The sequence below is a fragment of the Typha latifolia genome, chromosome 1 (genome assembly GCF_019914945.1).
Source record: "Typha latifolia isolate L0001 chromosome 1, TyphaL0001v2, whole genome shotgun sequence".
In the NCBI taxonomy this organism is placed as follows: domain Eukaryota; kingdom Viridiplantae; phylum Streptophyta; class Magnoliopsida; order Poales; family Typhaceae; genus Typha; species Typha latifolia.
The window spans coordinates 14,697,394-14,708,561 of record NC_133086.1 but is presented as its reverse complement, the minus strand read 5'-3'; the positions used below and the strand labels follow the sequence as shown (position 1 = coordinate 14,708,561).

General features: G+C 37.9%; 1 long non-coding RNA gene across 4 annotated transcripts; it reads right to left on the bottom strand.

The window, feature by feature from the left end:
- Positions 1 to 1,324: 1,324 nt before the first annotated feature.
- LOC140797379 (uncharacterized) lies at positions 1,325 to 4,800 on the bottom strand. 4 transcript variants are annotated; one of them, XR_012110629.1, is made up of 4 exons: positions 3,287 to 4,800; positions 2,552 to 2,673; positions 2,245 to 2,444; positions 1,325 to 1,663 (listed from the first exon to the last, which is right to left on the bottom strand). It is a non-coding gene; the product is annotated as an uncharacterized lncRNA (long non-coding RNA). The 4 variants fall into 4 exon arrangements; XR_012110630.1 differs by having other exon boundaries at positions 2,530 to 2,673; positions 3,287 to 4,798; XR_012110631.1 differs by having other exon boundaries at positions 2,535 to 2,673; positions 3,287 to 4,798.
- Between the last annotated feature and the right edge of the window lie 6,368 nt (positions 4,801 to 11,168).

Genomic DNA, 11,168 nt, shown 5'->3' with positions numbered 1-11,168 from the left:
CCCTTCAATCCAAATAACCAACCCATCCCCATATCAGTCCCCCCATCCCCATATCAGTCCAGTCTGTAACATATTCTAGTGTATCAAGTATCAACAGCTACCACAAATACAACAAATTTTCAATGTACGATACCAAGTATAAGCCCTCAATATGAAGTTTTTAAAGACTATCAAACAATAGCATCTGATAAGTTCAGCTTATGTTAATGTTAGGTGCTGATGTCTCAAAAGTCGAATCAGTCAATAAGCATATGCTGTGAAGTCACTATACAAGTCAAATTCTCGTTAACCATGTAAAACATGAAGAAAATAGAAACATCAAACGAAAACCACACCAGCTTCTAGATCTCAAGACTTTTCTATCTTCTAATAAAATGAAACGACAAACTTAATATAAAGCTTCTTTCTTCAAAACATTAATAGCTACTGCATTGCTTCAATGTAGAAAATCGAATCAGGAACCAGATTGGCATGCAAATCCATAGTACATTGCAGTACCCACCATGAACCCTAGAACGAATCGATCAAGGGGACACCTCGAGCTTACCCCAATTTTGAATGACAAAAGTGATCAGCGCAGCAATCTTAGCATTCGAAGTGGGTAAGAGATTCTAGGGCAAATCAGGGATGCTCTGATACGTGTAAGTAGTGATTGGATGACTGTTACGCGATCCATGTGTCCAGTAAATTGTGCTAGCCAACCTAACTATCAGATTAGTAACCCACTCGAGCACAAAGTTATTAACAAAATCAGGATGGCCTTCGAGAAAAACAATACATATCAAACAGATCAATTGCCAGGATCGAATTAAACTATTTTTTAATTATATAAAATTTTAAAATTTTTTAAAGTCATTTGACATAAATTCTCATATCAAATATAATCATGATACTACTAAACTGATTTACAACCAAACACCATAATTTTTAAACCGATTTATGTTACCTTATTCAAATTTAAAGAATAAGAGTTCTAACCAGATTTAGCAGTTAAACTACATCCATATCCAAACGCCTTAAAAGACAAAAAATAGAAGTGTAGCAAGGCTTGTCCTATTTGGGTGCACCAGAGAAGAGTAAAGAGGGCGGAGAAAGAATATAACAAATAAATAAACAAGTTGATTTTATCTCTAATCGTTTGGTCTTATTATAAATACCATGAATACAGTAAATTTTTAATGTAAGATACCAAGCATAAGTCCTCAAATTTGAAGTTTTTGAGGACTATCAAATAGTAGCATATGATATATGTAGCTTCTGTTAATGTTAGGTGTTGATATCTCAAAGTTGAATCAGGCACCGGACCGTCCATAAGCATATAGACTGATCAGTGAAGTCACTATGCAACTCAAATTCTCATTAGCGATGTTAACTGCCAACACTGATCTTAAAAAAATATAACTCTGAAGAAATATAGTAACATCAAATGAAAACACATCGTCTCACTGAAGTCATTGTTCGCCACTCACGTCGCCACTGACCTGCCCATTGTTCACCACTCACGTCGCCACTGACCTGGCCATGGCCATCTCCTGTCATGCCAAAGGTCATCGGTGACGGTGAGCAATGGTAGCAACGAAACACTACTAGTCTTCCTCTTCTTTTTCTTTTCCTCTCTTGCAGCACGGCTAGCAAATCCCGCGACGTGTTGTGCCGTGTTGTGCTGCGGTCGACACGAGCATTCCATTGATTTAATCTCTAATCGTCAGGTCTTATTATAAATACCATGAATATAGTAAATTTTCAATGTAAGATACCAAGTATAAGCCCTCAAATTTGAAGTTTTTGAGGACTATCAGGCAATAGCATATGATATATGTAGCTTATGTTAATGTTAGGTGTTGATATCTCAAAGTTGAATCAGCACCGGACCGTCCATAAGCATATGCAGTGAAGTCACTATGCAACTCAAATTCTCATTAGCAATGTTAACTGCAACACTGATCTTAAAAAATTATAATTTGAAGAAAAATAGTAACATACTAACATCAAATGAAAACACCACCAACTTCTAGATCTCAAGACTTCCCCGCTATTCATTAATAATCTAAATCTTTCTTATAATCATATGAATGACGAACTTAATGCAAAGCATCTTGCTTCAAAACATTAATAGCTACTGCATTGCTTCAATGGAGCACATCAACTCAGGAACTGGATTAGCATCCAGATCCATACTAGAATGCAATATCCACCATAAGACCTAGAAAAAATAGATCGAAGAGACGTAAAGCTCAAGCTTACCCCATTTTTTAATGACAAAAGCAATCAACAATGCGATCACAAGTGGTAGTGTTCGTGGCTGCTTGCTAGGGTTTGAGTGGAACGAGAGCAGCAGTGAGATGCAAGGGTTTATAGGAATCAAGAGAGTGGGTAACAGATTCAAAAGTTCAGAGCATGATGGTGCGATCTCTCAAAGCAGGATTCCGGTACTAGAGCAGACCCTAGATTAGCACAAGTTTGGAATAACATAATTAATAAGAACTGAGCAAAATAGAATGAATAACTGGAAATTTTTTGACAATGTACATAACATGAGACAAGATTTTACTCAATCACCAACCAACGCATAACGCCTAGAAGGACCCCATCACTTATTGAAGCAGTTTGCACTTCAACCATATACTTTCTCTGTTGATCGGATGAATGCTCATCTCTGCTTTGATTTGCCAGCTGTGATTGTGCAATCAAACTAAGTATCAAAGAGTAATACTAAAGCAAAATTGATATGTTACGTAGAAGTTAGATAAGCTCAAATAGAACAACAAATTCAGAAGAACCAATATTAATCAGGAAGTGACCCTGTTTCGTATCCTCAAAACAATAGAATGCAATAGATTTGGAATTTCAGTTTCTCCAAATCTACTATTTGGGCCCATTGAGTAATTAGATTTCAATTGATTTTAGTGAATTTAGATGGATTTCAATATACATACTGATATCCGATATAGGTCAGATTTGGATGAAATTTCATTTGCCAAGTTAATTTCTCCAAATTTCAAAACTAACTAATTTGGTTACATTCTTATTGACTGCATGAAATAGGGAAAATGAACATAACAAAATGAATTGCGCCCTAGTTCAAAATAACAAGATTAGATAAATTTCTTTCAATTTCATTACTTTCCAAACAGCATAATTCATTTCCAAATAAAATTAATCAAATTCCATCTAGAAATGGTTCCCAACCTATGCTATAGACTACAAGTCAGATAGCTACACAAATAAGCAAACGAATACAGATAATTAGCAATAACTGGATGAAATGAGAGAGAGCACAACTTGCCTTGTGATTGACAACATAGATATTTGTCAAACTGCCTTCAAGAATTCGATCCCCATCATACATCAATAAGAGTCCCATCACCAAAGGCAGCCTCATCTTTTCCAAACCCTTACTCATCCTATTATCAAGTAATAATAAAAAAATGGAAAGAAAATAGATTTAAATACTTCACTATCACAACATTCCTCCCTCATCCAGCCAACGCCAGGCAAGTCCAAAGTCCAAACATTGGCAATTAGCGGAACCCTACATGAAGGTGTACATCAATCCCTTCGAACTAGAGTAGTGATGGTCAACTTGTCCTCCGTCTCTGTGATCTGTCGCTTTGCAAGCACCAACTCCAAACCGGTCCGTTAGGAGACATTGGCCAATGGTTCAAAGTCCAAACATTGGCAATTAGCGGAACCCTACATGAAGGTGTACATCAATCCCTTCGAACTAGGGTAGTCATGGTCAACTTGTCCTCCGTCTCTCGCTTTGCAAGGACCAACTCCAAACCGGTCCGTAAAGAGACATTGGCCAATGGTTCAACGGTCTCCGGTCCGTAAGAAGACATTGACCAACAGCTCAGCAGTTGGAGAAAACTCGGCTCGACCCAAGCAGATCGAGCTAGGACTTTTAATTGGAGAGTGCTCAACCCATATCCGAATTCATATTTTTGCTGATGGATTTGAATGTTAGATAGATAATAAAATTTAAAATTATATCATAACTAAATAGATACAAATACGGATCAGATTTTAAACGAATACAAACTCACCTTCATGGAGCACAACTATAAATGAACTTGCACAAATACAAATAATTTAATATGCTGCTGTGAATCGATGAATATATACAAAAATACATTCTTGTAGACAATATTTAATGACAAAATTCAACTCAATTCATCCTATCTATAGAGTAAAATACATGCCTAAACCAGTATAATTATAAAGAGACCAAATTCATATTTACAGATGCCTACTCAATTTCCTGCAGGCTCTATATTATAAAAAAGGAAAATTTAGAAAATCAATAATATATCAAATTTCATTGAAAAAAGGAGTCAGACAATCGTAGTAAAAAAATTGATTTTTTGTCCCTAAGATAATTATTAACGGACAGCCCAAAGTGTTTGTTCCTTTTCCTCAAGGAACTACCGAAGCACCTTCAACTATTACAAACAAAAAACAAGAAAGAAAAACGAGATGAGTACATTCGAAATTTATTGGGCAATACGACAAGTATAAGAAAGGCAGATACAAGAGCTCCGAGGGAGTGAACGTGAGAAAAAAAGCCCACTGGATTAGAGGTGAACTAGGGGAATTCGAGCACGAGAGAGAGGAAGCAGCAAGTGGGAGATGGATTTCGCCGCGGCGAAGCGTAGAAGAGAGCAACTTTCTATCTTGTAATATACGGAAGGGGTAGACGCCGGTGAAGAGGGAGAAAGGTGGAGGCGATGGATGAAGATGGAGAGATATGGAAATGTAGGTTTTGAAGAGTGATGGAGGCGGTCGATGAAAAGGGACTGCGGAAGAGATGGAGAGATGGGTAGGGTTATGAGATGGGTTAACGGGGCGGGTAGAATTTATTATGTACTACCCCGTTCAACTTCATCAATATTTTTTTTCTTATTCTAAAATATAATTTTTTTTTTTTTTAATGACAGCTAAATATTATGATAACCTAATACAAATATTATTTATCAAAATTATATTGTTATACCACACGCACTAACCCAATTATTTACTATTTCTATCTCACCAACATATTTTATATCAAATCAAATAATATTCATAGTAATTCATAAAAAATAATATTTATTTATCTTTTCTTTCACTTTATATCACATCAAATATAATTATTATACTTTTAATTTAGAATACAAGTAAACATAAAATTAATTATTATTAAAATAAAATAAAGACACTATTTGAGAATAATAAATAAGAATATCTATTTTAGAGTTAGCATTATTCTTAAAGTAATCAAGGATATTTAGTATTACACGTTGGTAAATGAATATTATTCTTTGTTTCTAATTCTATCAAAATTACAATTTAAAAATGTTACTCATATCTAACTTAGCCGGATATAATTATGAAATGTCAATTACATAATTACTAAGATATATAAATTATGAGATTGAATAAATTAATATTTAAATAATATAATTATTTCAGAATTATAAGATTGAAAATAACTTAAATAAGGAAGAGTCATAGAGTAGCCACGTCAATATGATTAGCTATATATAATAGCTTCTTCTTTTTATATTCTTTCCTTTTTCTCTCTTGTTTTTTTTTCTTTTTTTCCTTTTTTTGGTATTTCTAGGTATTTTTTAGGATTTTTCTTATATAGAAAATTTCTTAAAAAAAATATTGTTATGGGATTTGTCTCAACATGCCTTGTAGGAATGTAGTGCGACTGGTTAGATGGGCGAGTATCGTTACCCACAAACATTAAACTCATGCAATTAAAAATTGAAGGAATATAGATTTAATGGAAGATAATAAGATGAAAAACTCACACACATAATCAAGCAAAAGACAATTTTCCATTTTTAAGTATAGCAAGTATCAAATAAAGAGAATAAGCGATGTGCTGAATAAGAGACCTCAGTTTAGGTAAATATTTGAAAAAAAAAGCTCATATTTCTATAAATAACATAAACAAAAGAAGCTTATAACACCAAAAGTCACAATAAGTCTCAAAATACATATCTAAAAATATATACAAGTGTTCACGTAGGGGCCACAAGTCATCTAGCTTAATTTACAAGAATAAATAATTAAGAAAAATATAAGACAATTCTTTGCCAACTCTCCTCCACGAATTTTAGCTCATTTACTAATCTAAAATTATTTCTACAAAAAGATAGTGAGCATAAAGCCCAGTAAGTATCCACTTCTACAGTCTAAAAATAATGAAAAAAAGATGCAATAATAGTACTTGGGGAGATTGGATTAATTCTGAATTAAAGAATGAAGAATTGAATTAAAGGGCTTGCTTTGACCGTTAGGAGTAGGTTGGTTAAAACTTTTCTTTCATTTCAAGTAATAGGTTGTAAAATAAATATGCACATCATAATGAAAATCAATGCAATAGCACCACATACTCATTAGGTTCATATAATGTGTAATTACAATAGCAATCCATAAAATGATATGTATCAATCCGGACTATTATGTTCTCAAACTTAAGCTCACACCGAGCTCCGCCCATAGACCATAGCAACACTATATAACTAGATATACATCATTTCAGATTATCAAGTCTTTCACTTGGACTTAATAGGGCCACGCCCATAAGCCAAATAGTAACTCACTAGCCTATTATCCGATGAACAGTATGACTGATTATCTATTACTACAAACTAAGGACCTCAGTCATAAGCCCATCACATAAGTCAGCATCGCACCTAATACTATCCTCCAAGCATTTGGCTCTACTTCATCACACTATCGAGATGCAAAAATTACTTCCTTTATGATCGTGAACATGTGCAAGTAGCATGATATTATACCGCACAAACAAGCATAATGGAACACACATCATTATCATATATATATGCTATCATAAATAATCATGGCTAAGGATATGAATAGGAATCAAGATACGAGTGACCATGTCGAACAACAAGTAAAGTTAACATGTGCTACTTGCATTACTAATAATAAATAAAAGTATATACACATGCATAATATAAATATGACGATGCCATAAGGTAAAATATTGCATTCTCTACACTACTCTTAGCTTTGCTACAACCCCTCAAAGGGTTGTCTCCATCATTGCTGGGCATTTTAACCTTAGGTCACAGACCAACTGACTTGAGACGCAATCACTAACCTGATCATCCTAGTCGATGCACACCTAAAAGCCTTAGGGTGCACCGCTCCAATTCAAATTAGGGTGCCCTTTTTGCCAATCTAGCCTGGATAGAGTGCACCCTTGTGTTGGGCTACATCAATTGATATCAAAGAGCGAACCCTGTCTTGGTATTACCTAATGCTAGTTTGAGAGCTCAACTAGTGCACACTAGCTAAGTTCGTACTTAGAGAGAGAGAGAGAGGTCAGGGATATTTACATTCATCCCTTTGGCTAGTTATCTAATTATTTTATCTTTGTAATTGCTTATTAGTTTGCTTTTACTATTTTAACCCTATGTTAGGTGCATTTGCTTTCTAGTCCTTTGCTTATGTGTATTAGTCATTGCTTATGTGGATTAGTCAAACTCAAGCCTGTTCAATTCAGTTAACCGAGTCAAGTCAGAGAGCCACCTATAAATGTTGTGACGTGCACATGAGTTAGGCATGCTTAGATTATTAAAAAAACTTAGTCGATATCTTACTTTCTCTAACTCCTCCATTGTTCGTCCATCATCACCATGCTTGGCCAACTACCACCCTCGGCCGACCAAGCCGTCTACCTCCTCGTCTGACCACACCTATGATCCTAAGGAATGGTCCACCTTCTCCCTCCTCCCTTCTTCCCTAAAATATCCCCTACAGCTCTACATCACCACCAAACGGCACCACTATCACCATTGTCACTCTACCCTAGCTAAGTAGCAACAGCACCACTCAGCCACTATTTCAGTGATTCATTCTAATAGATTCGATCCTCCATCTTGGATCTATCAAATCCCTAAATCTTATTCTGATCCATCCATTAAATCCCAATGACTCTCTTAACCTTGAAGATTCATCGTAAACCTACCTTCTAAACAAGAGGAAGGATCGTGAATTGGAGACCATATTCAGACTCTCACCATTTGTTTTAAAGACACCTTCAATCGTTGATCGGAAGGGTCTATAATAGTGGTATCAGAGCCTGATTCCTTGGTCGATGTAAACACACAATCGAAGGCAAACTCGAGAGAGATCACTACCATGGAGGACCAGGAGCTCATCTCCATCACTGTGAAAGTCTATCGATGCCACCACCACCAGCCATCGACAAGCCACCAGCGTGGGTGAAGGTGATATTTAAAAAAAATTGATCGATTTGAAGGAGAACTTGAAGGAGATGCAGACCTCCCTTAAGGACTCAATAGTATCATTGGCCACGGTGGAACTGGCCCTCCAGAGTAAGAAAAATCCAACCCATGAAGGAGGGAAATTGTTGGCCCAAACTGAGGCCATAACCCCTCCTCCATCCACTATGGACCTCTGATCACCGCAGTAGACCTTCCTAGCAGCAGGCACGACATTGAAGTAGCCTCTAATGATGGGCCCATCACTATCTTCTCGAGCCACGATGGAAGCTATGATCCAAAATCCTATCTCTCCATTGGCGGTGATTCAAGCTTCCACCGCGATTAACTTCCTTGGACCACCTACACCTAATCCATGTGATATGATTTAGACTTCACCGATATCGTCTCGAGCATGGATACACTTTAGGGGTGTCTTTTATTCTTGTTTTACTATTTATTTCAGAAAAAAAAAAGTTTTCTCTATGTCACGTTCAAACGTGGAGTTTTTCGTATGTCACGTTCGAACGCGGGTGGGGTGCGTTCAAACTCATTTGTAAATGCCTTCATCAGTTCGCAAATACAGAGAACATAAAATGTGCATTCGACGCTTTTGAACGCGATCGGCAAAAATCCACTATTTCTACAATTAATAATTGCCATTTTTAAATAGTTTGGTTAGCCTCTAATGAATTGAGTTTTGCCCTAGTCTCCTTCTTCTTCTTCTCTCTCATTCTCTCGTTCCCCGGCGCCGCCACTTCTAACCTCCCTCGACCGGCCACTCACCCTAGTCCCTTAGGGGTCGCCCACTCCTTCTCTTTCTTCCAATCTATCTATTACCTTGCCCTAACCCCTTTCATCATTCATAATCCTTCCACCACCACTTACTCACCGGTGCCACCCTATTACTGCCGGTCTACCACCATCCATCATCACCTAGGATCTCGTGCCTCCATCCACGGATCCATAGACGGACTCCTTGATATTTATCTACTTCTCGGATGATATCTCGAGATCCCACCGTCCGATTTCTCTAAAATTAGATTTGTTGGAAATCTCTTTTTCAGGGCTATAACATATCAAAATTTCACATTGATCTGATGGCTGAATCTTCCAAGATCCATTTCCAAAGTTCCGTGCTAGATTCTGTCCAGATCTGAAAACGGAATAGGTCGAACCTTAGCCTAACGGGAGATTGTATCACCATGGCCACCCTTCGTGCTAGCACCAGCGAGAAAAACACCATCAACAACCCTCCACACTATAGTGAACTTGCAACATGTGGCCGTGAGTTCGACCTTTCTACAGCCACCGATGGCATGGCGAGCCTTCTAGCTATCGTAGCCATTGACAACCATCCTATGGTCGAACCCGATGGCCACACTCGTCGTGATATCTCTCAAGTTAAGCCATGTCAGGGTGCCTTCCATTGGCCTCTTCATCGTTGTGGCTACACTATAGTGGGACCATGGCCCTATTCGAATCCACTAGGAGCTAGTGGACCCTCGACGAAGTGCCATAGCCGCTCCTGTAGTAAATCAAACACGAACTTGATTTTGGGTTTCACTACCATTCGCTGCCGTGAAAACCCCCCTCCCTGAACACTGATTATCATTGGCCAGCAACCCTACCCAATCGCTACTAGGGGTGTCAAAATAAACGAGCGGCTCGATTTAGCTTGAGTCGAGTCGAGCCCGAGCCTTACTTTAAGGCTCGATTTGTATTTTGAGCTGAGCTTGAGCTAAAGCTAGCTCACGTAGGCTCAACCCGATAAGCTTAGCTTAAATATAATATTTAGTATTATATATATATATTATATATATATAAATAAATTTATAACCATTAGATATTTGATCTAATGGCTATTATTATCCTATCTCTATGTAATCCTAACCCTAAATCTAATATAAAAAACTCCCAACAAACCCAACAACCAATCTCCTCATTTCCTCTTCCTCCTCCATCAATTGGCTCATCCGACCTCTTCTGTGAGCCTCCTCCTCTATCAACTCGACCTTGACCTCGGCATTGGCCTCCTCATCTTCCTCCTATACCTTCTCCTTCACCTCCTCATTCAACCTCCTCATCCTCCATCGACAAGAAACCGTCCCATAGTCTCCTCTTTCACCTCCTCGCCCCGCCTCACTGTCCTCCATCGACAAGCCATTGTTGCCTTCTCCTCTTCGTCAGCCCCAACAAGTTGTCGCCCCGCTGCCTCCTCCTTGTCCTTCTATAATCAAGCTCGGGCTCTGCTTTGGCTTGGGTCAAGCTCAGTCTAGCTCAACTCAAGTTGAGCTAAGCCGAGCCTAAATATCTTTAGAGGGCTCAATATTAATTTTGACCCGAGCCTAAGCAAGAGTCGACTCACTTAGGCTCGTCTGATTTACACCCCTAATCGCCACCATAGCTATAATGACCTGTGGCAGTGCTCCTAGGTTGAAAATCATTTTCACCTTAGGGTTATAGTTTGGGCTATTGGGTGGAAGGGATGAAGTGAGCCTATGTCGAGGCAGGATGAATTTTTACGAACTGGTTCGATCACCTCATGAAACCTAGTTCCAAACTCATGAGCATGACTTTGGGCCCAAGTGCGAGCCTAAAGATGACTAGTGAAATGACACGGGCCCAAATGTGAGCTCGAGGATGATTGGTGGAATGACACATTGAGCTTGTGTCAACAAATTAAGCCAGACTTGCATGTAGACTCGTGGGCCCATGAGCATGACATGAGCTAGAAAATCTAATTACATACTAATCACCTTGAGAACAATGTGTCAGAAGTATGGTGGATTATTATGATTCGACCACATGGGTTGAGTTAGTTGAGTCAAGTTAGTTTATTTTGCTTATTGCTTTTAGATTTAAACTAAAGCAAATAACCTGTATATATAAGCCCAATATGGTGAATTGGATTCGATTCGA